This window comes from Arvicanthis niloticus, chromosome 1 (assembly GCF_011762505.2).
Source record: "Arvicanthis niloticus isolate mArvNil1 chromosome 1, mArvNil1.pat.X, whole genome shotgun sequence".
Taxonomy (NCBI): domain Eukaryota; kingdom Metazoa; phylum Chordata; class Mammalia; order Rodentia; family Muridae; genus Arvicanthis; species Arvicanthis niloticus.
The window spans coordinates 47,741,388-47,769,193 of record NC_047658.1 but is presented as its reverse complement, the minus strand read 5'-3'; the positions used below and the strand labels follow the sequence as shown (position 1 = coordinate 47,769,193).

At 46.3% G+C, this 27,806-nt stretch overlaps 1 pseudogene across 1 annotated transcript; it reads right to left on the bottom strand.

Moving 5' to 3' along the window:
- Positions 1 to 1,069: 1,069 nt before the first annotated feature.
- On the bottom strand, positions 1,070 to 18,072 carry LOC117697844 (cytochrome c oxidase subunit NDUFA4 pseudogene; annotated as a pseudogene). Its single transcript, XR_013111114.1, has 6 exons — positions 17,839 to 18,072; positions 17,518 to 17,630; positions 15,687 to 15,797; positions 9,305 to 9,455; positions 2,962 to 3,079; positions 1,070 to 1,450 (listed from the first exon to the last, which is right to left on the bottom strand). The product of XR_013111114.1 is annotated as a cytochrome c oxidase subunit NDUFA4 pseudogene (transcript).
- Between the last annotated feature and the right edge of the window lie 9,734 nt (positions 18,073 to 27,806).

The window sequence follows — 27,806 nt, the reverse complement described above, 5'->3', positions numbered from 1 at the left end:
TATAGTCATGGTTATTTCCATTTACATTAGAGGAGATGTAGTGTTTAGACACTCTAAGATATTGTGTTTTATGTTTCTGAGGCTATCTTGCTCATGTTCAAGTTACTAATAGTTTAATGCAAGTTTTTTTTCTTTTTCTTTTTAAGATTTATTTTATGTATACGAGTGTATTTTATGTACAATGCTGCTGTCTTCAGACACACCAGAAGAGGGCATCGGATCCCATTACAGATGGTTGTGAGCCACCATGTGGTTGCTGGGAATTGAACCTAGGACCACTGGAAGAGCTGTCAGTGCTCTTAACCACTGAGCCATCTCTCTGGCCCTAAATGTAAGTTTTCAATAAATGTATTTCTTTAGAAAAAAAAAATCTCAGTGTTGAATTGCTCACTGAACATAGATGGGCTCATAAGTATGGAAACATTCAATGCTGTTATAAAATAGCAGTCATTTTACATCCTCATTTTCTATTAGGTTGTTGTTCTGATCTAGAAACATAAACTCCAGTGTCTCTGTCAAATTGACTTATTTAATTTTAATAGTTAACACAACCATCATCTCCATGGATGACAGCTTTGTTTCTTTTTTCCAGTTCTCATGGTCATTTTTCATGGGTAACAGCATGGTCCTCACGGGAAACCTTTTTCCTGGTTTAGGGGGGAAAAAAATCTCAGTATTTTGGATCTAATTGGACCACTTGGTATTCTCTGTAGCAAGCTGTACTGACCCTTCCCATGCCACCTCCCTCTGACATCTTGCTCTGGCTCAGGCTATTGGCAGCTTCTTTGTATAGGGTCTGAGCAGAGTCCAGGAGTGTAGTGTTAACCTTTCCTTCATGCTGGATGATTCTTCCTTTACACCTAAATGGCTGCCTTGTCAGCTCTGAGTCCACACTTTGTGGGTCCCCAGTGTGTGTTCCCATAAGTGCAAATCCTCGGGTTGGTTGGTTGGCTGGTTTGGTTTGGTTTTTGTTTTGTTTTGCCTCTTCTCTACTTTTTTTTTTTTTTTTTTTTTTTTTTTTTTTTTTAAGTTTCAGAGATTTATTAATCAGTGTAATAAACTCCCCCCCAAAAAATCAACATGATTTCCTGCATTCAGAGACGTAGTTCCTGCTTTAGTGGAAAACCGTGCAGATGGCTCTGAGAGGCCTTCATTGTCAGCAGCTCTACAGTGAAACTTCATAGTTTAGAAATCTGAGCCTTCTTTCTTCAGTTTGCTGTAGTCCACATTCACTGAGTAGAACTTCCATGGTTCATTGGGACCGTTTGTTCCAAGGCTCAGGGTTACTCTTCCTGTCCCAGCTGACATCTGGATTGAACAATGCCAAGCGCATCACATACAGCGCTGCTCCAGTGCCCCTGCTCCAATAAACAGGAGGAGAGGAATCAAGCGGGGATGCTTCGTGGCTTGCACAAGGATCTGGCGGAGCATGTCTGCGGCACAGGCCTACCTACACAGAAACAGATTAGGACACACACTAAGCCTCTGCAACCTGGCTGAGTCTCTTTTCTACTTCTAAGCTAGAAGCTGGTGGTCCAGGCAGGACCCACTTGCCAGTGCCTCACAGAGGCTCTCCTCCCTGCCTTCCTCCCCTTCTGTGAGTCTCTGGAGCGCTTTGGGATTGTTTGGAGCCGGGGTGTCTGGGAATGCCAGACGCATTGACTCTAGTTGAGCCCTCTAGTAACACCCTCCCACCCCACTCCTGCCTCTGGCTCTGGTTTTTCAAGGCAGGGTTTCTCTGTGTAGCCCGGCTTATCCTGGACTTATTTTGTAGATTAGGCTGGCCTACTGACTGTGAATATGAGGTTTAAAAACAGATTTTGAACATTATTTACAAGTTGAAAGTTTAAGGATCTATTACTTGTAAGAAGTGTATGTGTGTGACTGTGATAGTGTTCACTGACATGTGGTTCATTTAGATAAGCGGCTGGTAGGAAGCCAGGCACAATGCTGGTCCTCCAATGATAAGCGTGAGGATGGTGGACACAATTGTTCCAAGTTGTGGGATGCCCTGACAAGCCAGTGAGCTCAGGCCAGCCGCTGCCATCTCCGAGTACACATTAAAAATGACAAATGAGACACTAGTGTTCTGAAGTCATGAGATGTCGATTCTTGTTTGGGATATCCGAAAGCTATGCCATTAGGCACATGCATAGTTAAGATTGCCCTGTCTTCTTGTTGAATTGACCCCACCCCTCTAGCTCCAGGTTTTTCAAGGGAGGGTTTCTCTGTGGAGCCTTGTCTGTCCTGGAACTCACTCTGTAGACCAGGCTGGCCTCGAACTCAGAAATCTGCCTGCCTCTGCCTCCCAAGTGCTGAGATTAAAGGCGTGCGCCACCACTGCCCAAAAGAGCCATGTTACTCAGCAGCTTACCAAGAAAATAAGTCACCTCCGCGGGTCTGTGTGTGGTGAGACAGAGTGGCCAGAGGATGGAGGTATTCTTTCTACTCGCTCTCTTTTTGCTTGTTGAAAATATTTTATTTTCAACAGTCTCTACTTCGAATCACTTTTTATTATGTACAGAGCATTTCTGGGCTGTGACTAACATCTTTCTAGCGCGTCCTGGTGAACGCTGTGCTCTTTGTTGGGAGTCTCTTTCACTGCTGCTGCTCTCCCGAGCTCCATACCTTGCAGAACGCTGCCAAAATCTGAGTCTTAATCATAGTGAAGAATCTTTACTTAATCATTATTCTCTGTGTGTGCATGATCCTCTTATGTGTGGGCACTCACACCCTGGTGGGCATGCAGAGGTCAGAGGAAACTCTGTGGAGTTCTTTCTTTCTCCCTTTATGTGAGCTCCAGGGATGGAAGCCACTTCACTAAGCTTGTGCAGTGAACACCATTCCCAGTGAGACATTTCACTAGGCACTCTCTTTACTAAGGCCTCCATGGTTTACCTTCATTCACTGCCCTCTGATGGGGGGAAGTGGAGAGGAGACAAAGCTGTAACAGTCTCTTACCATTTTGATCCCGGAGGGCACAAAGTCCAAGAAGAAATTGCTGAGGTACTGCAGAATGGCAGGTGAAGAACAGGTAGAATTTCCTACTGCAGGCTGCTCTGGACTGTGTGCGCGTGGCCTATTTTGTTGAATTTTGAAAAGCATGTGTTAGCATTCTGTCTAAACTACACCCTCACAGTTATGTGGCAACAGCCAGGTAGGTCTGGCCCACTATAAAAGGGGCTGCTTGCCCCCGCCCCTCCTCTTGCTTGACCTTCTTACCCTGCCCTCTATCTTCTTGCCCCTTCCCTTTTCCTCTTCCCCTCTCTCCACATGCTCATGGCCAGCCTCTACTTCCCTACTCTCTCTCTCCCTCTCCCTCTCCCCCTTCCCCTTCCACTCCCCCTCCCCCTCCCCCTCCCTCCCCCTCTCCCTCTCCCTCTCCCCCTTCCCCTCCCCCTCCCCCTCCCTCCCTTTCCCTCTCCCTCCCCCTTCCCCCACCCCCCTCCCCCTCCCTCTCCCTCTCCCTCCCCCTCCCTTTTCCTCTCCCTCTCTTGCTCTCTCTCCCTCTACTACCCTCTTAATTCTCCTCCCCGTACCCTGAATAAACTCTATTCTGTACTATACCGGTGTGTGACTGGTCCCTCAGGGGGAAGGGATGCCTCAGCATGGGCCAGCTGAGATGTCCTTTTTGCCCATACTTCACTACACCCCCATAGAACATATCCCCCCCCCCCATCTTGTTATAAACACATCAGCATGTGCGGAGGATCTGAGCCATTTAGAAGTTGCTTTCGGTTCTAAGACGAGTGGTTTGGTTTGGTTTGGTTTGGTTTGGTTTGGTTTGGTTTGGTTTAGTTTTTTAAATGTATTTTATGTATATGAGTACACTGCAGCTGTCTTCAGACACACCAGAAGAGGGCATCAGATCCCAGTACAGATGGTTGTGAAGACAACTTGAGGGAACTGGTTCTCTCCTACCGTGGGAGTCCTGGCCTTAAACCTCAGCTCATCTGGCTTGGTAGCCAGTGCCTTGACCTGCCGAGTCATCTTTTGCTTGGCCCTTTTTGTTCGTGTTGTTAATATTTTATTTACTAGACCACACTAGGTTCTTGATTCATAAGAGGATTAAATGACCAATTTATTTTAATTTTGAAAGCAGATCTGACTTTATGATTGCAAATTGGGGCGTGTTATTTGATTTAGCCACTTGTTTTCTGATTTGGGGGGTAAGGATTGTTTTAGATTTTTTTTGAGACAGGGTTTCTCTGTTGTAGCCCTCCCTGGCTGTCTGTGTCCAAAGTACTGAGATTAAAGACATGTCCCACCAGCACCTGGCTTTGCTTTTATTTTTTTTTGGGGGGGGTGTATTTTTTGTTATTGTTTGTTTATTTGTTTGTTTGTTTTTAAACTCCAGGTCTCCTGTAGCTCAGGCTGGTGTCTAACCTGCTCTGTGGCTGAAGATGAATCTGAGTTTCAAAGTAAAACACACACACACACAACAATGTGGGACCCATGCAAACCCAAATGTGATATGTCTGATCTTCCTGCTTCCACCTCCTGTGTGCTGGGCTGACATACTTTCGAAGCTTTGACTTTATTAAATCTAACAACAATAAGACCTACATAAAACAACAAAATCCCCAAAGGTAAGAAAAGCCAAAAAGTGGAAACCAGAATGACACAGTATCTGTAGAACTATGTTCTCTGATGGCCATGAATATGCCCTGTGTGTTCTCTGGTGTTTTAAATCCCGTAAGACTAAGATTGTAAATAAATCCATGTCCTACCAGAGGGCACATCTTGCATAACCAGTGATCTAACTACCATCCATCCATCCCTTCTTCCTACCATCGTGGAACGCGAACAGGCTGACCAGTCCTTGTCAGGGGATGTGCAGCCTGATAGTGTTGATATGGGAGAGGTGGGCCAGCTCAGGATTATAGTGGAATGTACAGCTGAGTCAAGGATTACGTTACCGTAGTCAAGAATGTGCATTTTTATATGCGCTTGCTTTGATGGTGCATACATTAAAATTGAAGCAATGCAGGAAAAACTTGGCATGTGTGGTCCCTGAGCAGAGATGACAGAAACTCATGAGCATTTTTTTATTTTTGTGAGGCAACATGTAGTAGTCAGAATATGTGGGCATTTGATCTCAGAAAGCCTGGGTTCGAGCCCCATCTCTATCTTCTCTTTGTTTGCATTAAGCAAGTCACCTAACTCTGGGCCTCCATTTTTTTCACTTTTAAAAGCAGAGAGGGAACTTTGAGATGATTGCAGAGGCTGGTCCAGACACATGACTCCGTGGGGTGAATTGCAGTTGTGTAATGGGAAGCTGGCAGGCTGCTGTGCTGTCCCTGCACAGCTGGGCTAAGGGATTCCGAGGTGCCAAAGAGGGTCTTAGGTGTGAATGTTGGATCCAGAAGCAACTTCTTGGGAAAAAATAATCCTGACAAGTTTAAGAGTGATAACATTCCTCTTTAATTCTGAAATCAAGAGACTAGATGGCCTCCTTGTACCATGCATCCTCACTGAGCCGTCCCCTCCCCCACCCCTCCTCCAGAACAAGAGCACAGATGGTGTACACAAGATAGTCAAGGTTTCACATTACCAAGTTCTACTTAGGATGGGGATTTATTTAGGGGCCATTAACAGAGCCTGACCACTGGAGGATTTCTTGGCAATCTTGTCCAAAATCAGCTTTGACTATATCCCTGTGTTCCCTTCTGACTATGGCTCTGTAACACTGGAGCTGTATTAATGGAGCCTGAGGAAGTCTCTAGGGAAGACCCTGGTGTTCAATAATAACATCTCATCATTCAAAGAATGAAACATACATTTTGAATTAACATACATTTTGAAGGCTGAGGACTTACTTTTTCCCAGTTCATGTGCCTCTCTCTAACTCATTTCAAAGAACTTGCTGTTTACTCAGATAATCGCTCTGCGATACTTGTTTATTCCTTGTTATTACTTTGTGTGTTTGTGTTTGGTCGTTATTCATCAGGAGCCACTGACCTTTCGATGAGGGTCTTAAAGCCCATGGTCACAATGACACACTCCTAATAGTGCCACTCCCTGAGCTAAGCATATTCAAACTCCACACTGTGTGAAGTAGACTTTGCTAGGTGCCACTAAGTAGAATCTTCTGGTGTTGGTCTTCTGTGACTAGTGAACTCAGCAGCATCCCTGAAGGCCCATCCTTTAGCAGGTGTAAGAATTTCCCTCCTTTTGGACACTAAATCCTTGTTGAGGACTGCGAATGAAGTCAGGCTCAGTTGGGACTGGAGAGATGGCTCAGCGGTTAGAGCACTGGCTGTTCTTCCAGAGGTCCTGAGTTCAATTCCCAGCAACTACATGGTAGCTCACAACCATCTGTAATGGGATCCATAAAATATATAGATCTTTCTTTAAAAAAAAAAAAAAAAAAAAAATTTAAAAAACAAGAAATTGAGCTCAGTAAATGACCAAAACAACCACTTTATAAGTGAAAAAAAGGAAAATGTTTATTCCAAACTGCCAAGGCTGTCTCCCGGAAAGCAAGGAAAAGTGACAGGGGAAGTGACAGTGACAGGGGAAGGAAAGATCTTCAAGGTTTAACTGCACAGGGAGAAATGAAGTGCTTGTAAGCAGGGACTGAGAGAGTCTAGAGGCTAGTATTGACCTTAAGACAGGTTAATAGTCACCACAGTGTTAATTGAAAGGCACAAGCTGCTCTTACCAGATAAAAGGAGAATGACCCTCTTTTTAGCAAGCAGGAACTTTCTTCAAGTCCCCAAGAGAATAGCCACATTTGTCTAAATGCCCAACTTGGGAAAAGGACTTTCTTGGGGGATCAGACATTCCAACCTTTTGTTGATGATAAAGGTGAAGGAGTGATACAGCCCCCTGTGAGGGCTATCTGAGGCTAGAATACAGGCCACTTTGAAGTAGTCTGGAATGCTGCTCCAAAGCAAGGGCTCAGGCTGGTAGGCGATGGTCGGAGGAGGCCTGGGGAGATTTTATCAGAAGCATCTGCTACGGGGAATAATCATTATTCCAAGGAATATGGAAATCAGTGGGCCAATGAGGTATAAGAGCCAAGGGCCCATAGGAGACCAAAATGAGAGTTCTGCAAAGGAATTGGTCCCTGGTGGCCCTGGCGTCTTTTTCCAGCTCCAATACATTCTTAATCCTTTCTTCCACCTGCCCAGACTGGTTAACATAGACACAGCATTCTTCTTTGAGAAAGAGGCCGGTGCTTCCCCTTTCAGCAATTAGCCAACGAAGGGCCCTTCAATTTGGTAGGACCAACAAAGCCAGAGAAGTGAGCTGGTTTTTAGAGTAATTGTAGAGCCAAGGGTTGATTTCTGGATTGTGTCTGCTGCTGAGATAGATACAGACAGTGACCCCAAGCCACCTGTGACCCACCCTTAGGAACCACCGAGGCTGCCAGGTGAATTTCAGCCACTACTAGAAGGGCTAAGGCCCGTTGATCTCTGGGTGAAACTTAGAGGAGTATAGAATTCTCCTTCCGTATAGAGGGTGACTTTTCCTCTTTATTTTTCTTTTTTTCATTCAGAAATGAGGAGGAGATGGTTTGGGTGTTACAGAGATGGTTTAGGGTTATATGAGAAAAAGAAATAGCTGCGAGCCAGGATTGTCTCAAGAGAGCACAGAGGAAGCATGATGGTACATTAAAGGGCCACTGTTACTGCCGTAAATGCAAGGGAGATGCAAGAAGTCATTTACAATAGTCTTCCTAAAGCCTGTGTTTAAAGGAGTCTGGTGCAGCTTGGACTGTAGGATGATTACAGACCACTGAATTACCTCTACCTTATCATCTAGAAGGGTGGCAGGCGAGAGACCTAAAACTTAACACTCTCCTTCTATGAGACAGCCTAGCCCCTGCCACATAGAAGTAGATTTGCCTTACAGACCCTTGGACCCACTTTGTATCCCAGGGGTCTTTCCAGATGATGAATAACCACACCTGGCATGGGCCTGTGGTGGAGTTGTTGAGGCTTAATGCTCCATCCTGGTCCAGGGTAACGGTACTTCCAGGTCCAATATGGGCACACACCTCAGGAGGGATCCTCAGTGTAGGCAGAGTTTGTGTGGCCTTGGAGAAGACAAAGGTACTAGGGACTGTCTCAGAGACTGAAGCTGGGCTGTTTCTTTCCCTAGCTGCAGAAACAGGCTGCTTGGGGCTTGAAAGTTGGAGAGCTCTCTGAGCAGCAGTCAGAAGACAGACAGAAAGTGAAACCAAGGAGTCTTGTAGTTTGTACAGCATAAGTCTGGAATGTCTAGTTTTTCTGTGTCCTGTTATGTGGGAGATCTGGGAGAACAAAAAGAACCCCCCCTACCCCCATGCAGGAGAGTGAGAGAAAAGGGACCATTCTCAGGGGTGGGTGGAATAGGCAGGAGAGCTTAAACTTCAAAACTTCTGTAGACTGGCAGCTTTACTTATCAGATAAGAGGTCAGGAGCCCGTTTGAGCTATGACAGGTGTTCTCAAAACCCAACCACACTCTAAACTTGAGGTGCTGTGAGATGGGCTGTCTACTTACAATTTTCATTTGTAAGCCTGGTTTGGCCAAAATCGCTGTCACAGGCAACCAAAAGAATTTTCAAAACATATAAAACAATACAGAACTCCATTGTGACAGTCCTGTCAGCTGTTACTTGGTACCCATTTCTCAACCCGTGAACGCGACTCTTCTAGGTAGCTGAAGGAAAGCTAACCTTCTTACTCAGTTTAAATAGAAAACAAGGCAGGAAGGCTCGACTTAATACATGAAGCCTGCTTGGCATCGTCTACCACTTTAACAGGAAGGCTATAACTACGGCAAGCAGAGGGAGTATGGGCAGGCGCTGGGCTCCCAATTTACTTTTTAATGTGTGTGTGCCCACAAGTGCACCTGACAAATATGTGGAGGCCAGAGAACAACCCTGGCCACTGACCTTGGGAATGCCATCCACCCACCTCTTTAGAGGCAGGCTGGCTCTCTCATTGGTCTGGTGCACATCTGTTCTCCATTGGCTGCCAGCCAGCTCAGAGGATCCTCCTGTCTCTATTGTCCCAGTGCTGGACTGCAGGTGTGCACCACCACACCTGACACTCTTACAAGGATTCTGAGAATCCAGCTCAGGTCTTTTTGTTTGCAGTACAAGCACCTTAGTGACTTGAGCTACCACTGCAGACCTTGGTTGCTCTCTCCACAGTCTCTTGCCTCTGCACCCCTGCATGATTTTTTTTGGTTGGTTGGTTTGGTTTTTGTTGTTGTTTTGTTTTTGTGACACAGGCTCTCTCTGTGTAGCTGGGGCTGTCCCAGAACTCCCTCTGTTGACCAGACACACGCCTTGAATTCACTGAGATCTACCTGCTTCTGCATCCTGAGTGCTAGGATTAAAGGCTCCTGTAGATCTGAAGCATTCCCAGTGGCCAGTCTCCTGAATGGTCATGAGGTAACTGGAGCAGATCCAGGCATCACATTCTGAACCAAGGTCCTGAGGCAGGAAGAAGCTTTTTTTCTGGAAAAAAAAATTTTTTTTTTTGAGATTATATTATTTCTCCCTTTCTTTTCTTCCCTCCAAACCATCCAATGTACCCTCCCCCTGATCCCTTTCCAATCCTTAGTATATCCCTGGCACACATGTGTGTATCCCTGGCATGTGTGTGTACAGACTTTCTCCCACTCTCAGCTCTCCTTAGTTGCTTGTACTTCCTTGTTATTTAAGGTTGAGACCTCCTGGGCATTCTAGAAAGGGGCCTTTTAAAGAACATGGGAATTAGCCAGGTACGGTGATACATGACTTCCTTCCCAACACTCTGTTCAAGGCCAGCCAAAAAACCAAAAGCCAAACAAACAAAAGACAAATAAAGAGCATGGAAATCTTCCTCAGAAGCCCCTCAGCAAACTCCCCTCATGTCTTATTGGTCCCAAACATGTCGCATGCCCACATTTAAGCTCTTCACTAATGAAGAGAAACAAACCCATGCTTGGACTGAACCCATATCTGTCATTTTGGGGTTAATATTAACCCTCTTTTATCTGGGTATGGTGGTGCAGGCAGTAATCCCAGCTGGGAGGCAGAGGCAGGCAGCCTAAAAGAGATCCAGCCTAAAAGATCAACACACTTGACACCTAAATGTATGATGGCAGATGCCAATCAAAGGAAGAAAGAAGGGTGGGAAATGTTTCTTTGCCTAGTTCTGCCTCCCAAGTGCTGGGATTAAAGGTGTGCATAACTCCACTACCACTTAGCTCTGCCAGTTTTTATTAACAAGTTTTACGTTTTATTGTTTTGTGGGGTTTGTGTGGTTTCTGTTTATTTGTTTTGTTTAGAGAAAGATAATTTTCTATGTAGAGGTGGCTGGCCTCTGATTCACAAAGATCTGCCCACCTCTGTCTCCCAGGACTTGGAAAGGTCTTGACATTAGAGTCCTGTGTGGCGGCACATCCAACTTCCCACCACTTTTAAATTTTAGCATGAAACAACCTTTCATGTGCTGGAGGCAAATTTTGGCAGACATTCCCGGATGTAGCATCTCAGGGACACTCAGCTCTGCCCAGGGTGCCTCTGAAGGCATTAGTAAAGGGTTGAGATCAGTGTAGTCAGCTTTCCTTGTGGTTGCCGGTCCTTGGAGGTGGTTATCTGGAAGCAGGCTGTAAGAATCATGTAGAAGAACAGAACAGACGTGCCCCACTGCTATGATGCCACCGACCAAGCTGTACGATGCCACCTCAGGAGAAATCAATAGCTGATGGCCAATCAGGTCCTACCATAGAAGACCAGGGCAGTGAATTCCCTCACCACCCCCTCAGCCAGGAGAAATAACTAGGATGCCCTGGTAGAACAGCTGGTTTAATCCTGTAACAAGTACTCTTAAGCCCTGAGTGCAAAGACCCACTGTGCTGGTGAGTTTTATGACACGTGCTAAAGTCATCTGAGAAGAGGGAGTCTCCATTATGGAAATGCCTCCAGAAAACCCAGCTGTCGGGCATTTATTAATTACTGACTGATGTGAGAGTGCCCAGTTCATTGGGGGTGAGGTCACCCCCAGACTGGTGGTCCTTGGTTCTTTAAGAAAGCAGGCTGAGCAGGGTGGTCAGGGCACACACCTCCAGCACTCTGGAGGTAGAATCAGGTGGCCTCCAGGTTCTCCCAGCATCTCTCAATCCCTACCTGGCATATCCTGTACCCAAACCCTGAACTTTCCAGCTCAGGGCCTGGGCTGCCCTTCCCCGAGAGGCTCCTCCCTCCTCCATAAACAATCCAAATAGTTTATATTCTCTCTCTCTCTCTCTCTCTCTCTCTCTCTCTCTCTCTCTCTCCCTCCCTCCCTCCTTCCCTCCCTCCCTCCTCCCGGTGTATATGCACCCTTTCTCTCTTTTCTCCCTCACCCCACATAGCAACTCCCCTGGTCTCAATCCTTGGGGGTGGGGGGAAAGGAGGGGGTGGGGGGCAGGGAGGCAATGAACTTGCCCGAAAGCAGCTTTCCAATAAACCTGCCATTAATACAATCTAATCTAACTTAAATTGGCTCATTTCACCGATGGAGAAATAATCTATCAGTAAGCAGCACTTATTCATGGCCTCTGCATCAGCTTCTGCCTCATAGTGGTAGCCTTGTCTGAGTTTCTGCCAGTTCTTCCATCAGAGATGAACAGTGTGATGTGAAGCACAAGCCAAATAAACCTTATCCTCCCCAACTTGCTTTTGGTCCTGGTGTTTTCAGCTTAGCAACAGTAACCCTAACTAGGATACCCAGCAAATCAGTCTCTCTTGTTTTGTTTCCCCCTGCTCTATCCAGGCTCCTCAGGAGCCTGGTTTATAGTTCAACTGTGGAAAGACAGTTGGTCCTGACAGCAGGAAGTGCTTCTGTAGACCCAGCTCTTAGGAGTGCCAGACCTCAGCTTTTCTCAAGAACAGGCCCCAAATATAGGGGCATGTGAACTGCAGCAAGTGTAGTTACTCGGTGGGGGTGGGGCTTGTTCCGGGCCTCTTACCCACCCTGGAGATTTATGACCATCAATGCAGAAGGGGACAGATGATATATGTGTTTCTATCATAGGACGGACACACCAACCACGATGTGACATTAGTACCCTAACCTACATGTAAGGAGTGTCGGGTTCAAGGGGATGAGTCACTTATCAACTACCATACATAGGTTGGGTCCGCATGCCTTCCAAAGACCCACTGACAGCGTGGGATGTGTTTTGTAATGTGGTGGCATGATGCGCTGGGAGGGGCTGCCACAGCGGGCCCATGCTGAGACGTCTCCCCCTGAGGTACCAGCCATATGGATCTAGTATAAAAGGAAGTTTACTTGGGGGCATGAGAAGGGAGTGTGGGAAAGGGGACAGAGAGGGAAAGAGAGAGGGGAAAGAAAGAAGGTAAGAAAGAGGCCGGCCAGGAAGACCTGAAGAGATGGAAGTGGGGGTGGGGATGCCAGAGAGCATAAGGCCAGAGTTCAGCCAAACAGTCCTTTTATAATAACCAGAGTTCTACCTGTCTGTTGCTAGGTAACTGTTGGGCCCAGCCTAGAAGAAATGATAACAACTTGGGCTTTAGCTGGGTGCTACATAATAGAAAGTTTGAGGAGTGGGGCTGAGTGTGAAGAAGTTGAGCCACAGAGGGGCTGTGCCCTGAAGGGGCTGATGGGACCCCACCCCTTCTGTGTCTCTCTTCACTTCCTGGCTGACTTGAAGTGAGAATCTCCCCCCACCACGCACTTCTGACAGGATGCACTGCCTTGCCACAGACCTGAAGCGATGAGCTCACCGACCATGCATAAGAACTTCTGAGATCGGAAGCCAAAATAAGCTTCCCTCTTTAAATATGATTAGGTCAGGTATTTTGTGTCTGTGATGGAACCCTGACTAGCACACCAGGTCGCACAGCTAACGAATAGGTTCAGGCACAGGCCAGACTGAAGAAATGGGCATGATAATAAATGTACTGTGGGAAGACAGACCGGGGAGCTTGTGGTGCTCTGAGAGCAGTCTGAGCTCCCCACTCCCCTTCTCCACCTTCCTTGGTAAGGGAAAAAAAACATTGGGAACAGCACTTAGGCAAAAAGCGCTCCCTCTTCTGGCTTTTTAAGGAAAGCCTCTGTGGGATGTCCAAGGTTCTGCTCTCTTCTGGGAAGCATTCCTGGTTTCCAGGGCAGTCTAGAAGTCAGATAAGTCCCAGTGGCTGCTGGGAGCTGCATCAGAGGTTGTCTGTGGTCATATGTTGATGTGTTCCTGAAATATTTGCTTCTCGGAGATCTGGAGGGCAGGGTCCGAAGTCCGAGGTGTGGGCAGGGTTGGCTTCTTCTGAGCCCGTCCCCTTGGCTGGCAGCCAGCTGTCTTCTCAATGGGTCTTTCCCCAGCCATGTAACTATCTTTTCTGTCTCTTCCTCTTCTTGGTGGGAGAAAGAAAGTGTGTGTTTGGGAGAAAGTGCCCGAGAATAGCTTTAGTGAAGTGGAACCCAAATGAAACAATGTATTTATCTGCGTGGACACTTCCCGACTCCGTACCTCATTCTGCTCTGAACTTCCATGAGACCGACTATGTCTGATTTATTTCACTTAATTTGATGTCCTGTTCTAATAAAGTCGTGAATTGCAGAACTTCCTGCTTTTTTGATTGAATAATATTCCATTGTGTGTGTACATTTTCTTTTTCCACTCAAATTAATGATGGATCTTTGGGGTGGTTCCATATCATTATTTAAGATTCTTGGGGAGCTGGGTTTGGTTTTCAAGACAGGGTTTTCCCCAGTTGCCAGAAGGATCACAGCTTTGAGGCCAGCAGGGACTACACAGTGAGAAGCTGTTTCAAAAACAATACTGTCCCCAGTCCCATGAAACAAAACAATATTTATCCCCAAGTCCCTAACACTCCAAAACAAAACAAAATAGGCATCAATTAAAATTTTCAACCATGTAAACATAACTGTGTCTTGAGTTTATCTCAGGATGGGCTGGTTGGCAAATTTTTCATATTATTATTTTAGCTATTATATTATTATTATTTTGGTTTTTTTCCAGACAGAATTGGTCTTGGCTGTCCTGGAAATTTATCTGAGACCAGGTTGGCTTCGAACTCACAGACAACCACTTGCCTCTGTGTCCAAAGCACTGGAGTTAAGGTGTGCTCCACCTCACCCCTACTCCCAACTGGGCAAATTTAATTATCTTAATTCTTGTCTCATTTTTCTGACTTAATGAGTATTACCAGTGAATAAAATTATTTGAAACAACTAAAAACAAAACAAAACAAAAAAAGAGAATCAAAATCTGAGACATATTCTTTCTAATCAAATCCTGGCCTATTCTGATTCCTCTCCTTTTAACCTGGGGAATTTAAGGTCAGAAAATGACTCTAAGCATAATCCTGTCTTCCCTAGGGGAGAAAGGCAGCTAGCAACTGAAGAGCTCTGGGGAGCAGGTGACTGGGGTTGTGGCTGGCATGTTGGGCGGAGAGTTGGTATCTGTGGTTCAACCTTCTAAGGGTGCTCTCTGAGACTATTTTAAGGGACTGTTTGTAAGATGGGATTTTAATGGTTGTAATTTAAAATTATCAAGTGGTCTATTTTTTACATCTTTAATCTGTTAGCTGAGGCCACAGGGATAGTTGAGTGCCTGACTAGTGAGATCCTGCGATGGTTTGAGTTGAGCAAGGGTTTAAGGTTAGTGTGTTTCTCTGCCTCCACCTGAAGAGGCCAGTGAACTAGATCTTTGGGGACGCTGGGTGAGGTCACAGGTTCGCCATCTGCCCAGGTCACCCTGAGTCCCTTTGTTCATGGGGCAAAGATGTTAAAGCTGCTCTAGTGTCTGAAAACCGGGGAACCCCTGGTTGGACAGCCTCAATCTGGGATGAAATGTGTGCCCCTTCAAACCGTGGCTCTGTTTTCAGACTGATTCATAACTAAACCAGGAAATGAATGCGCTGAAGGAATGCTGACACTTGCTCCGCCAGACAGTAGGTGCTGACTCAGACCGCAGGGGCCGAAAAAGAGTGTTTTCTCAGGTTAATTGCACAGGCAGCTGGTCCCAGTCAGCAGCAGCAGAGGGGAGGGAGGGGGCCCTGGGGGGGGGGGCGGGGGACAGTCTGTCTGCCGCCTGGAACTCAGGTTGCTCCGGCAGGGAAAACTGCGCATGCGCTCCAGTCTTCACAAACCTAGCTTGCCACTGGTGTTTTCTGTCATCGTCATATTCACATTATTCTAGGTCTAATGTGTATTACTGGTGAATAATCATACCCAATCGCTCAACAGGACTACATGATGACTTGCTAAGACAACCAGACATAAAGAATGTGAAGTTGGAGATGGATGGGAAGATTATTTTCGAATTTAAATAAAATACAAGCAGAACTCATTTCTCAAGAATGAGACATAGTTTCAATGACACTTGTCAGTTTGAAGAATTTTTCATCGAATGTACATCTATATTTTACCTAGATTCTTTTACTAACATCTTACTGAAATACCATACCATAGATATTCATACCATATATATTAATATATCTTTCCATCCCTCAAGCCATGTTATCTTTTTTCTGATGCATTTCAAAACTTGCAAATATCAAGATACTTTCATTCAAATACCTAGCCATGAATAGCAGCCCTCAGTTGTATATGTGTGAGTGTGTGTGTATGTGTGTGCATGTGTGCCTGTACACATAGAAAGAAGCTTGAGATGGACATTATGTGTCTTTTTAAAAAATAAATAAATAAATAAGTAAGTAAAAGGGGCCCGTACTAACCTTAAACCCTTGCTCAACTCAAACCATCCCAGGATGTAACAGCCTTGGATGCCCTGGAACTCACTCTGTAGATCAGGCTGTCCTCAAACCCAGAGATCTGCCCATTTCTGCCTGTTTTAATAAGCGTAATAAAATTATTTTTAAAATGTCATCTTTTTACATTTCTTCTTCAAGCATCCTGATGCACCCTGTGTGTCAGTGTAGGGTTAGAACTCGGGATATACACAGTTCTGTTGTCTGACCTAGCGCTCACTGAGCTCCAGGTTCCATCCCAGCACCACAGAAGCCAGGTGTAACACACACCTCTGTGTCTAGTACTCGGGAAAGAGGCGCAGGAGGAACAGAAATCCAAGGTCAGTTTTGGCTACCAAGGGAGAGTGGACTACACAAGGCGCTCTCTCTCCCTCTTCCTCCCCGCTCTCTCAAGCATGGTTAGACATACACACCAGATGAATAAACAGACTAACATATAGCGGGTGTGTGTGACTTTAACATTTAGTAGTATAGCAGGGGTGCAGCAACACATGCTTTTAATTCCAGCACTTCAGAAGCAAAGGCAGGCAGATATCTGTGAGTTCAAGGCCAGCCTTGTCTACAAAGCAAGTCCAGGACAGCCAGGCCCTATTACACAGAGAAACCCTATCTGGAGACAGGGAATCTAGTACTACAAGTGTTTAGACAGATGAGGGAAGATCTTTAGGCAGTCATGCCGTCTGTAACTATCTAGTCATCAGATTCTTTTTGATTCATTTCTAAGCTAGGGTGACTATGTTAGGAGGGAACTGAAAGTACCCTTTTCAGTGGAGGCTTGGGGCCAAGGTGTGCTGGTAATGAGAGGAGGGAGAGCAAAAGTTTGCTTCGAAGTGGGGACATGAGACAGACAGAGACGGACAGACAGATACAGGGAGACGAAGAATGAACAAGCCGTACAGATTTGGGGAGGCCAGGACTTTTTAAAGGGCCTGCGTGTCACATAGTGCAAATGTGTTACTCATAGCAACCGTGGAAATGCACTGCGCCTGGAGATGGTGAGTGAGGACGTAAGCCAAGCCACTGAGTAGCAGAAAGGCAGGCTGTTGAGCACTCCTGATTTACAACACTACAGGCTGGGAGGGAGGGTGTCCCTGAGGTTGCTGGAGGAGGAATATGACCTTGGTTGGGTGTCAAAAGAATTGGAGATTAGTGGTGAGTAAGCAAACCATCTGTGCTTACTGCGCCCCTCCTTTGAAATTCCTAAGATGAAGACTCAAGTTGTCTTTATGGACCTGTTTGTGACATCCTGCCAGCAAACAAGAACCTCAGGGTACCAAGCCTCACAGACCCAGGCATTTGCTCATATGGACTTCTTCTGTGCTTAGGGCTTTGAAGAGTGGACAAACAGAAAGTAGAATTTTAAAAAAGGACAAGGGGTGAGTTCTGTCAGCAGTTACAATGGACAGACTTGACATTTGGATAATTTTCACTTTTGCGGAGGTGAGGAACTCAGTCTATCATCGGAGCAAAGGGCTAAATGTGAAATCTTCATTATGCAGCCTTCGGAAGATGAGAACAGTGCTTTAGGGTTCCATGCATAGAATCCACCGGATGACAAGGCAGACCAGTGGATCTCAGACCAGATCTCCCTCCAGTGACAAGGGACAGGCTGCCTTCTGTTTGCATCTGAAGCGCCATCTAAGGGACAGACACAAGCCAGCAGACTCTTCAGCTAGTCTGTTGCTGCCTTTCTAGCTTTCCCAGACTATTCCTCCGGCTTATTTTGGAATCAAGTTGATTCTTTCTTACACTAACTCTCCCTCTTGACTAGGTCACACGGAAGGAGATTGTCACCCACCATCTTACTCGGAAGTCCTAGACGTAGACTCTTGGGCATCTTGGAGCTTTTCCAGCTGAGCAGAACACTCTCGGCATGTGCTGTGGCATCTACATGACTCATGGGTGGATTCCCTGACACATTCAGATGATTCCCCACAGAAAAGGAAAAGAAAGGGCTGTGAGAAAAAAAAAATACTGCAGAGGAGAGTAAAAAAAAAAGGGGGGGGGAAGGATGTTGTGGAAAGAAATGGAGCACAAAATAAATACAAAGAGACAAGTTCAGAGCCTCGCTCTCCTTGTCTATGGAGCAGGAATCCCAAGTGCAGGGGAGGTTACTCACTTAAAGGAAACAGGAACACCTCGCCCAGCAGCAAGTCATCCTCTTCTATCTCCTGACACAAAAATGCCTGGGCCACTCACTTGAGAAGCAGGCTTCACAGGGTCTTGGTCCCTCTGTCGTGTGGAGTGAGTGCTGAGGACTTTGACTTGTGGTCTGATTACCTTGCCTTGAGGCGATCACACAGAACCCTTGGAAAACACAATTCTCAGGACCATTTACATTTCATAGAGAGGCCTGGAAACTTTCCCCTGTGGGCCGGGCTTTCTTGCAGTTTCACTGAGGCTGGTCTGAAGCTCAGAAAGGAGTCCCTGGGCCACTGCCAGAAAAGGAGCCAAGTTTCCATTTGGCCCCACAGCCTCCTTTGTTTTGACTTGACAGGAGGGAAGCCAGCCACATTCTCTGGCACAAGGGCCAGATTCACCAGCTGTGGGAGAGGTTGTGGTCTTCTCTTTAGGGGTGACTGCCGCATCACCCTAATATCTCAAAGGCTACAAGGAAGAAGATGGGGAGGACATGGGAACAGACAGCAGGCCCTAGAGCTGTCAGACTTAATATCAGGGCACTGTTTCAGAACTGCACATCTGAGGGCAGGCGAGCTTGCATCCTCAGGGGCCCTGACAGATCTGTGTGAAGGGGAGGACCTAATGCCTGTCCTCCCAAGTGGCCTCAGCTTCTTATCTCCACAGCCCAGCACTTGACCCTCTAAAGCTTCAGATTTCTCTTCCTGTGATTTGTGTCGTTTCTCAAACGAGACCTATGTGGTTATACCCTTGATCAGGTCTGACTCTCTCTCAGCCAGGAATTCTCCTCCTGCTCCAGAAACACATGCCCAGATGACCATGGGCATCCTCTGACCCAGCTCCCAGCAGCCTCTGGGACTTCTCTGACTTCTAGACTGCTAATCCAGGAATGCTTCCTTAAACATCGCACAGAGGCTTTCCTAAAATGGTCAGAAGAGGGCGCCCTTTTGCCTCAGTGCTGTGCCCCAATGTCTTTCCTTATTTGTACATACTCAGGCTACTTGCTGCTGGAGGGGGTTGAAGGGATTGGGGACAGAGAGGGTATTAGAGTCTGATAGGGTGAAGAAGGTAGAGAAGGGGTGGGGGGAGTTCAGCCTGTCCCCAAACAGCATCACAGGCTCCCTCATCTGTCTTTCCTGGGGTATTAGTCAGGGTTCCATCACAGACACAAAATACCTGACCTAATCATATTTTAAGAGGGAAGCTTATTTTGGCTTCCGATCTCAGAAGTTTTTATGCATGGTCGGTGAGCTCATCGCTTCAGGTCTGTGGCAAGGCAGTGCATCCTGTCAGAAGTGCGTGGTGGGGGGAGATTCTCACTTCAAGTCAGCCAGGAAGTGAAGAGAGACACAGAAGGGGTGGGGTCCCATCAGCCCCTTCAGGGCACAGCCCCTCTGTGGCTCAACTTCTTCACACTCAGCCCCACTCCTCAAACTTTCTATTATGTAGCACCCAGCTAAAGCCCAAGTTGTTAACATTTCTTCTAGGCTCGGCCCAACAGTTACCTAGCAACAGACAGGTAGAAATCTGGTTTTTTTGTTTTTTTTTGTTTTTTGGTTTTTTTTGTTTTTGTTTTTGTTTTTCGAGACAGGGTTTCTCCGTGTAGCCCTGGCTATCCTGGAACTCACTCTGTAGACCAGGCTGGCCTCGAACTCAGAAATTCGCCTGCCTCTGCCTCCCAAGTGGTGGGATGAAAGGCATACGCCACCACCGCCCAGCTAAGTCTGGTTATTATAAAAGGACTGTTTGGCTGAACTCTGGCCTTATGCTCTCTGGCATCCCCACCCCCACTTCCATCTCTTCAGGTCTTCCTGGCCGGCCTCTTTCTTACCTTCTTTCTTTCCCCTCTCTCTTTCCTTCTCTGTCCCCTTTCCCACACTCCCTTCTCATGCCCCCAAGTAAACTTCCTTTTATACTAGATCCATATGGCTGGTACCTCAGGGGGAGACGTCTCAGCATGGGCCCGCTGTGGCAGCCCCTCCCAGCGCATCATGCCACCACATTACAAAACACATCCCACGCTGTCAGTGGGTCTTTGGAAGGCATGCGGACCCAACCTATGTATGGTAGTTGATAAGTGACTCATCCCCTTGAACCCGACACTCCTTACATGTAGGTTAGGGTACTAATGTCACATCGTGGTTGGTGTGTCCGTCCTATGATAGAAACACATATATCATCTGTCCCCTTCTGCATTGATGGTCATAAATCTCCAGGGTGGGTAAGAGGCCCGGAACAAGCCCCACCCCCACCGAGTAACTACACTTGCTGCAGTTCACATGCCCCTATATTTGGGGCCTGTTCTTGAGAAAAGCTGAGGTCTGGCACTCCTAAGAGCTGGGTCTACAGAAGCACTTCCTGCTGTCAGGACCAACTGTCTTTCCACAGTTGAACTATAAACCAGGCTCCTGAGGAGCCTGGATAGAGCAGGGGGAAACAAAACAAGAGAGACTGATTTGCTGGGTATCCTAGTTAGGGTTACTGTTGCTAAGCTGAAAACACCAGGACAAAAAGCAAGTTGGGGAGGATAAGGTTTATTTGGCTTGTGCTTCACATCACTGTTCATCTCTGATGGAAGAACTGGCAGAAACTCAGACAGGGCTGGTACCCTGAGGCAGGAGCTGAGGCAGAGGCTAGGCAATTAAGAAGGCAATTTCCCCTTTTGTTTCCAGGGCATCAGAAACTGCTTTATCTGGAGGAAGGTGGCTGAACTAGCTAGTTGAATAATTACAGGAATTTGGTGTCAGGCAGTCCTGAGGGAGTTGGTTTCTCCCCATGCCCCCAGGAATCTTTGTTGTTCATCTGAGAAGTAGTCCTACTGTGTCGTTTGTTTGTTTGTTTGTTTGTTTGTTTGAGACAGAGTTTCTCAGTGTAGCCCTGCCTGTCCACTAACTCTGTAGACTAACTTACTCTGTAGACAGGGCTGCTCTTGAGCACACAGCAATCCACCTGCCTCTGTCTCCTGAGTGCTGAGATTAAAGGCCAACTGTATCTTTTGATTAGAGGCAGAACTTTCAACTAGAAGATATTCTTTTGACAGAGGATAAGACGGCAAAATTTTGCTTGGTATCTGTAAGTCTAACTGTGCCTCACTATGGAAAAAGTTGACTGTGGTTTTTGGCTTATGCAAAAGGTCTCATCCCAATCAATTCTCTGTTATTAAACACCTTTTGATCTACCTCCATCAACTGGGACCTACTCATACCTTTAACTTTTATAACTTTTTTTTTCTAATATCTGGGGCTGCCTGGGTGGCAAAGAAAAACTTTTTAGCAGCCTTGTTTAATTACTTTAAGAATCTTAGCAAACATTGGTTAGTTTCCTCGGTCTATAATGAACAGAAGGGGAAATTTGTTCTGTTCAAGCTGAATTGCTTGTCAGTGATACCCCTTGCCGGCCCCAGGGGTGGTTTTGTACTGTTTTCAAAGATAGGGTGATATAAGAAAAAATATGTTCTGTGGAGGCATGTGGTGAGGTATGGGGGAAGGGAGTGTCTCAGCGGACACATGCTGAGGCATCCTTTCCCCCTGAGGGACCAGCCACAGACTGCTATAGTATAGAATAGAGTTTATTCAGGGCATGGGGAGGGGAATTAAGAGTGTAGTAGAGGGAGAGAGCGCTAAGGGGGAGGAGAGGAGGGAGAGAAAAGAGAAGTGGAGGAGTAGAGGCCGGCCATGAGCACGTAGAGAGAGGGGGAAGGGAAGGAGGAATGGGGGAGGGGACAGGAAGAAGCAAGAGGCAAGAGAGAGGGAGGAGGGGGCAAGCAGCCCCCTTCATAGCGGGTCAGGCCTAACTGGCTGTTGCCAGGCAACTGTGGGGGTGGAGTTTAGACAGAATGCTAACATAGTGGGTTTTGAGTTTTCCAATTACACAGATGGGGCGGGGATTGTTTAGGAGACATAAATCGTGAAAGAGAAAGAAGTGGAACTTTCTCTTTTCCTTTGGTCTCAGCCCAGGGGAACTTTCCCACTGTTGTGGGGCAGCTGAGAACAGGCAAATAGTTACCTGGGAGAAGGATTTCCCCCTCCTGGGTGCACTCCTTTTAGAAGGCAGGGGGCCCTGGATGAGAGGCCAGGCACCACCTCCCGCTGTACCAACTGCGACTGTGCTGGAGACAAGTGACAAAACATGCTCCTGGAGTGGAAAGGTGGTGTAGTTTTTTTGTTTTGGTTTGGTTTAGTTTTGGTGGTGGTGATGATGGTTTGGTTTTCTGGGCAACCCGACAGAAACAAGAGATTCAGGTCCCCAACAGGAGGGGACACAATTCTTAGGCCGCCACAGGGCTCTCACACCAATGAAAGCCACTGATCAATACAGGAAAACAGAATTGACAGAAACACATAGAAAGACACACAGACACACAGTAAAGGCAACCAGGAGTGGCCACTGAAGACCCCCATACTCGGGAGACCCTTCCTCAAGCCTCCGGAATCGTGACCACCCAAAAATCACAAGAAACCATACCTGGATGCAATCAGCAGAGGTTTATTAGGGGAGGAGCCGGTGGTCAAAAACGACAAGCTCTTTAGCTCCAAGAGCAGGGTTTTTGGCCCCGTGTGGTGGGTTAAAGGGTCTTTTATAGCATGGGGTGGGGGGAGGAAGGCATTTTCGCGCACTTACACGTGATTGGTTGATTTACAAATTTTGAACATAGCACTGGGAAGACCAAGGGAGGGGTAACCAAGAACAGTGGAACATTTCAGAGAATCTAGCCCAAATGATCTAGAGTCATGTGAGATCACTCTGCACACTCATTCTTCTCAAAAATGTGGTTTTCACCATGCTATTGTGTCCTATTCTGCCATTTCAGATTACTATCTTTACTTTTTCCAGCTATAGAGCTATGGCCCCACCTAGGTGATAACATCTTTATCTGTAGTCAGGAATGCCTTCCTGCCTTGGGCGAGGCTTGGGGAATGTAATCCAGCAAGTGTCCTTCACCTGGAATGTGAAGGCCTGAAATCTTATTTTCAGTTCCGAGTTCTGTAAGGCGAAAAATCTACACATATTTCATAAAGTGGCCTTAATAATTTTTCACTCTACAGCCACTAAACATTTGTAGAGTGAAAGATTATAAAGGCCATTTTATGAAATATGTGTAGATTTCTTTGCCCCTAGACCTGGGCAGAAAAATGCAAGTTCCAGAAAGTGGAACTGAATGTAAGATTTTCACTACCCCAGGACACATTCCGGGTGAAGGACATTGCCCCTGAATCAGAGGACACTTGCTGGATTACATTCCTCAAGCCTCAGGCAGCAGGTCCACCTGGGGGGGGGGGAAGGGGGGAAGCAGGAAGACACATTCCTGACCATCAAAAAATACAAGCCATCTAGGTGGGGCTGTGACTGGAGGAAATGAGAAATATTTTGTAATGAAGGTATAGGGGACAGTGACTTGGTAAGACTACATTTTTGAGAAAAATGATTGTACTGAGTAATTTCCATGGCTATTAACCTTTCAGGGTGGGTTTCTCTGGAATGTTTCGCTATTCTTATGTTATGTATCCTTGGCAACCCCTCACCCCCTCCCCACTCCCCTGGTTTGTGGTTTTGCTCTTTAAAAGACCCCCGTAACCCATCACTCTAGGCCAAACCTTGCTCTTCAGAGAGAGAGCTTGTGGTTTGACCACCGGCCAATTTCCCTAATACAGCCTCTGCTGATTGCATCCAGGTATGGTTTCTTGTGATCTTTGGGTGGTCGTGATCTCCTGAGACTTAAGGAAGGGTCTCCCGAGTATGGGGGTCTTCACATTCCTATGCCTGGACAGGCAGACAGAACCTAGTGTCATCTCACATAGTTCCCAGAGACTAGATCAATAATTATATCTAATCTGTTGTCTCTATGATGATTGATAAAAAAATATTTTTATCTTGTTATGGGGGAGGACTGGGGGGAGGGAGGGAGAGAGGGCGGTTAATCAAATAACTGGTAACCATCTGTTTTCTTGGTCCCCCTGGATAACTACTCCTCTTCTGCACTGGCTGAGCCTTTAATTCTCATTCTGATTGAGATGCTAGTGGAGCCCTGCATCTTAAACTCTATGGCCAATTGTGTACCCCTTTAGTAAAATGAACAGCCCTTAAGACTAACTAGACCATGTTAAAGCAGGATGAATCCACAATTTGAGGCATTCACTAAAAGCAGTGGGGAATCTTAAGGAGTCTCCAACATAGCATGACCAAGCCAGCTCAGTCAGTCAACAGGTTCTCCAGGGCAGGAGCAGCTTGGATTAAAAAGAAAACAATTAGACAACGTTGTGGCATGACCCCAGCCAGTTCTGAGGCTGAAAGCAGGTTTATTTTTTCCCCCAATCTGCTTTTGTACCATTTTAATTACATGCAAATATTAAGGTCAGTTCTAGGTTGAGGAACTAGCAGTACAATAGATGCAAATAGTCAAGGAACTAGCAAGGCAGTAAACAAAGTCCCAGGATCACTCCCTTGATCACTGTTTCTAAGGGCTGATCAGGATGACCAAAATATCTGAGCCTACTTCCCTGTCCTAGCCCAAAGTCATTTTCATGTCTGAAGCCTACTTCTTAGATTCCTGCTTGAAATTACTTCCTTGTCAAGGCCCAATGTCAGATTTCTTCCAAGCAGCCCCCAAAAGCTCTCCACAATAGCACAACTGATTCCATAGAGGAAGTACCAATTCTGGCCACAAAACTCAGCATATAGACAGTACCACCTGCTAAAATGAAAACAAAGACCTAATCCATCGAAGTTGTACTCCACATCCCAGGCAACAGTTCTGGGAAAGTCTACTAACCTTGCTCTTTGGCTCTATAGTTCTGCTGCTGTTTAACTTCTCTGTTCCACGGCCTGTGTGGTCTTGGTCTCTCTCTCTCTCTCTCTCTCTCTCTCTCTCTCTCTCTCTCTCTCTCTCTCTCAAGTTTGAAGTCTTTCTGAAAAAAGAAGAACACGTCTTCATGATTGTTAGTCCACAGGCTGACAATAATCTTCATGAAAAGTTGTCAAAGGGCAAAAAATTCAGTAATGACCGTTATTAACCCAGTGTCTTTCAGCTTTCTCATTCTTTGGCTGTTAGAAACTGCTAGAAATCCAAGTCCTCATGTCCAGCGCCAGACTGAAGCTGGTATTTCCGATGTGTCCTGCAGCCACACAGGACTGTAGACTGTACTTACAACAGTAGCTCCAGAGAACAATGTGATGAGTCCCAGCTTTGCTGAGGGAGAAACAAAGAAAGCAAGAAAGGAAGTTTGGTTTTCCAAGAACTCAGGAGGAGAGGTGAGGTGTGTGCTGTGGAGGAAAGCACCCAGAAAGCTCACCCAGAAAGCTCGTGCAGCCGCGTTAGTGGTGAGGCTGTGGGCTAACCCATCCATGGAGTCATAGTCAGAACAGACCCCTGGGAGATGGTGGAACTTTCAGACAGTGGAGCCTGGTTTGGGGATTATTTCACTGAGGCTTGTCCTAGAAAGACACCCTCTTCCTCTTGTCACTCTCTTTGCTCCCTTCCTCCACATTTTCTTGTTAATCCTAAAGATTGGAGGAGAATGGCCACTCCCAGGACTGAGTAATTGTTTTTGTTTTTTGTTTTTCGAGACAGGGTTTCTCTGTGTAGCCCTGGCTGTCCTGAAACTCTCTGTAGACCAGGCTGGCCTCAAACTCAGAAATCCGCCTGCCTCTGCCTCCCAAGTGCTGGGATTAAAGGCGTGCGCCACCACCGCCCCCCCTCCCCCCCAGGATTGAGTAATTGTAGCAAGCTTTATTAAGGTGCACCCTGGACTTGCCCACTGTCTGTCTCACCCTAAAATGGGACTTGAGAGAGAAGTCCTTTGTATGATGCAAAACCATAAGATTAACAGGAAATACCTGCTGGCATGCATTTCCAGGGGCGAAATAATTGAGTGTTAGAAAAATACAATGCAAAATCAAGAATATACATTAGGCAGGTAAGGAGTCACACTTCATGTGTTAGGTGGTCCTGGTTATAGACCAGTTGTCTTGAAAATATAATTTGCACAGCAATGGGCAGTCATTAATCATGGGGTCTTGAATTCAGTGTAGGTTCAAAAACACGTTTTACATGTATCTTGTTTTGCATGGTCTTAGCCAGAAATGGAAACCTGTTCTTGTGGGTTATGTCAAGGACTTACCAACAATGCAGATCCTATTTTGGTTTCATGATCCTTGTCATCATGATGCTCTCACCTCAGGCCTAAGCTAAGGGAGCCAGAGAACCACAGTGACTATCTCTCTAGGTTCCAAAATGAGGCCTTCCCTTTTTGTCCCTCTGGTCCCCGTCAGACTGATGGAATTCTGTCAGGCACGGGGGTCTTTGGGAAGGTTCTTTGTCCTCACAATTCACACTGTCTTCTGTGGAGTTCTGGAAGAGTGAAGCTTGCTCCTCCCCCTTCTGCATTTCTGAGGGTGACATGGTGTATTCAGTCTACCTCTGAACCCTGGAGTCAATTTTAGTTGCACAAACATAGGTTCACAGCTTTTTACAGGAATGCTGAGGATTTGAACTCAGTCTCCATAGTTCTGCAGCAGGCACTGTAGCAAAGGAGACTGACCCGGCCCGAGGGAATTCGAGGAGACCTTAGGGAAGGGGGTGAAAGAATGAAAGGACCAGAGACACAAAGAATGAGAGCAAGTCTGGGGTTCTGATCAAGCTCTGAAACTTTAATTTTGGGGGCCGGTTATAAAGACACAGCAAACTGGGAAGTTTGGAGGAGGGTCATTGCTTAGGGCTATTCTACTATTGAGTCCTTATTCTCTAAGACCAGTCCATTGTCATATCCTTATTGCCCTAGACCATCCTACTGTCATAAATGGCTCCAAGGAAATGCCAGACTTTTTAAGTTCCTGGGACCTGAGACCTTTCTTAATCTTGTACTAACTAGTCTTTCTAGAACAGCAGGTAATTCTCCCCCCCCCCCCCCAGGTTCTCTTAGAACAGCAGGTAATTTCCTAAATTTGGCTCCCTGCAGGAGACAGCTCTCCAGCCCTTGGCCTTGTTTTTCTGGGTGTTTATAGCATTGCATTTAAGTTTGTGATGCTCTGTGGATAAGTTTTGTGTAAGATGTGAGGCTTAGGTTAAAGTTTACTGTTTTGTTGTGTGGGTCTGTTTCACTTGCTTCAGCAATGTTTTTTTCTTTTGTTCTTAAATAATAATTTTTCTGTGAGAAATAATTTCAGGGTTGCATAGAAAGAGACCCCCTTTCCAACTGAGTGTCTGGACAAGCCAAAGATGGCTCTTGATCCAAAGGGTGCACTCAGAAGAACAAACACATAGAGGCAGTACGTATATTTGGTTTGTCTAACTCAGGTAGCGACTGGGTCTTTCCCAAATTGGCTGGGGTCAGACCTTCCTTTATTATTTAGTTTGAAATGAATTTGTGAGCTGTAAATGAAGGAAGGGAAAGGGGTTATTGTGGAATCTGGTAAAAGTTCAACATCCAGGACACACTTAAGTTTTCTTAACCAGAGCTATTTTAATTATTTTTGTTTGTTTGGTTTTTGTGTGTGTGTGTGTGTGTGTGTGTGTGTGTGTGTGTGTTTTTCGAGACAGGGTTCTCTGTATAGCCCTGGCTGTCCTGGAACTCACTCTGTAGACCAGGCTGGCCTCAAACTCAGAAATCCGCCTGCCTCTGCCTCCCAAGTGCTGGGATTAAAGGCATGCGCCACCACCGCCCGGCATTATTTTAATAATTTCACCTGCAAACTGAGAGGTGAGGGACACAGCACAGCCTTTTGAGCTGATACTGTGATGGAGACTCTTCTGGTTGAGCAAGGTTTAAGCATAAAAAACTTTCTCCTCCCTCTCCTTCTAAAAGATTATTTGTTTATTTTACGTATGCTGTCACTGTCTTCAGACACACCAGAAGAAGGCAACAGATCCCAATTCCCCTGGTTGCTGGGAATTGAACTCAGGAACTCTGGAAGAGCAATCAGTGCTCTTAGACACTAAGCCAATCTCCTCAG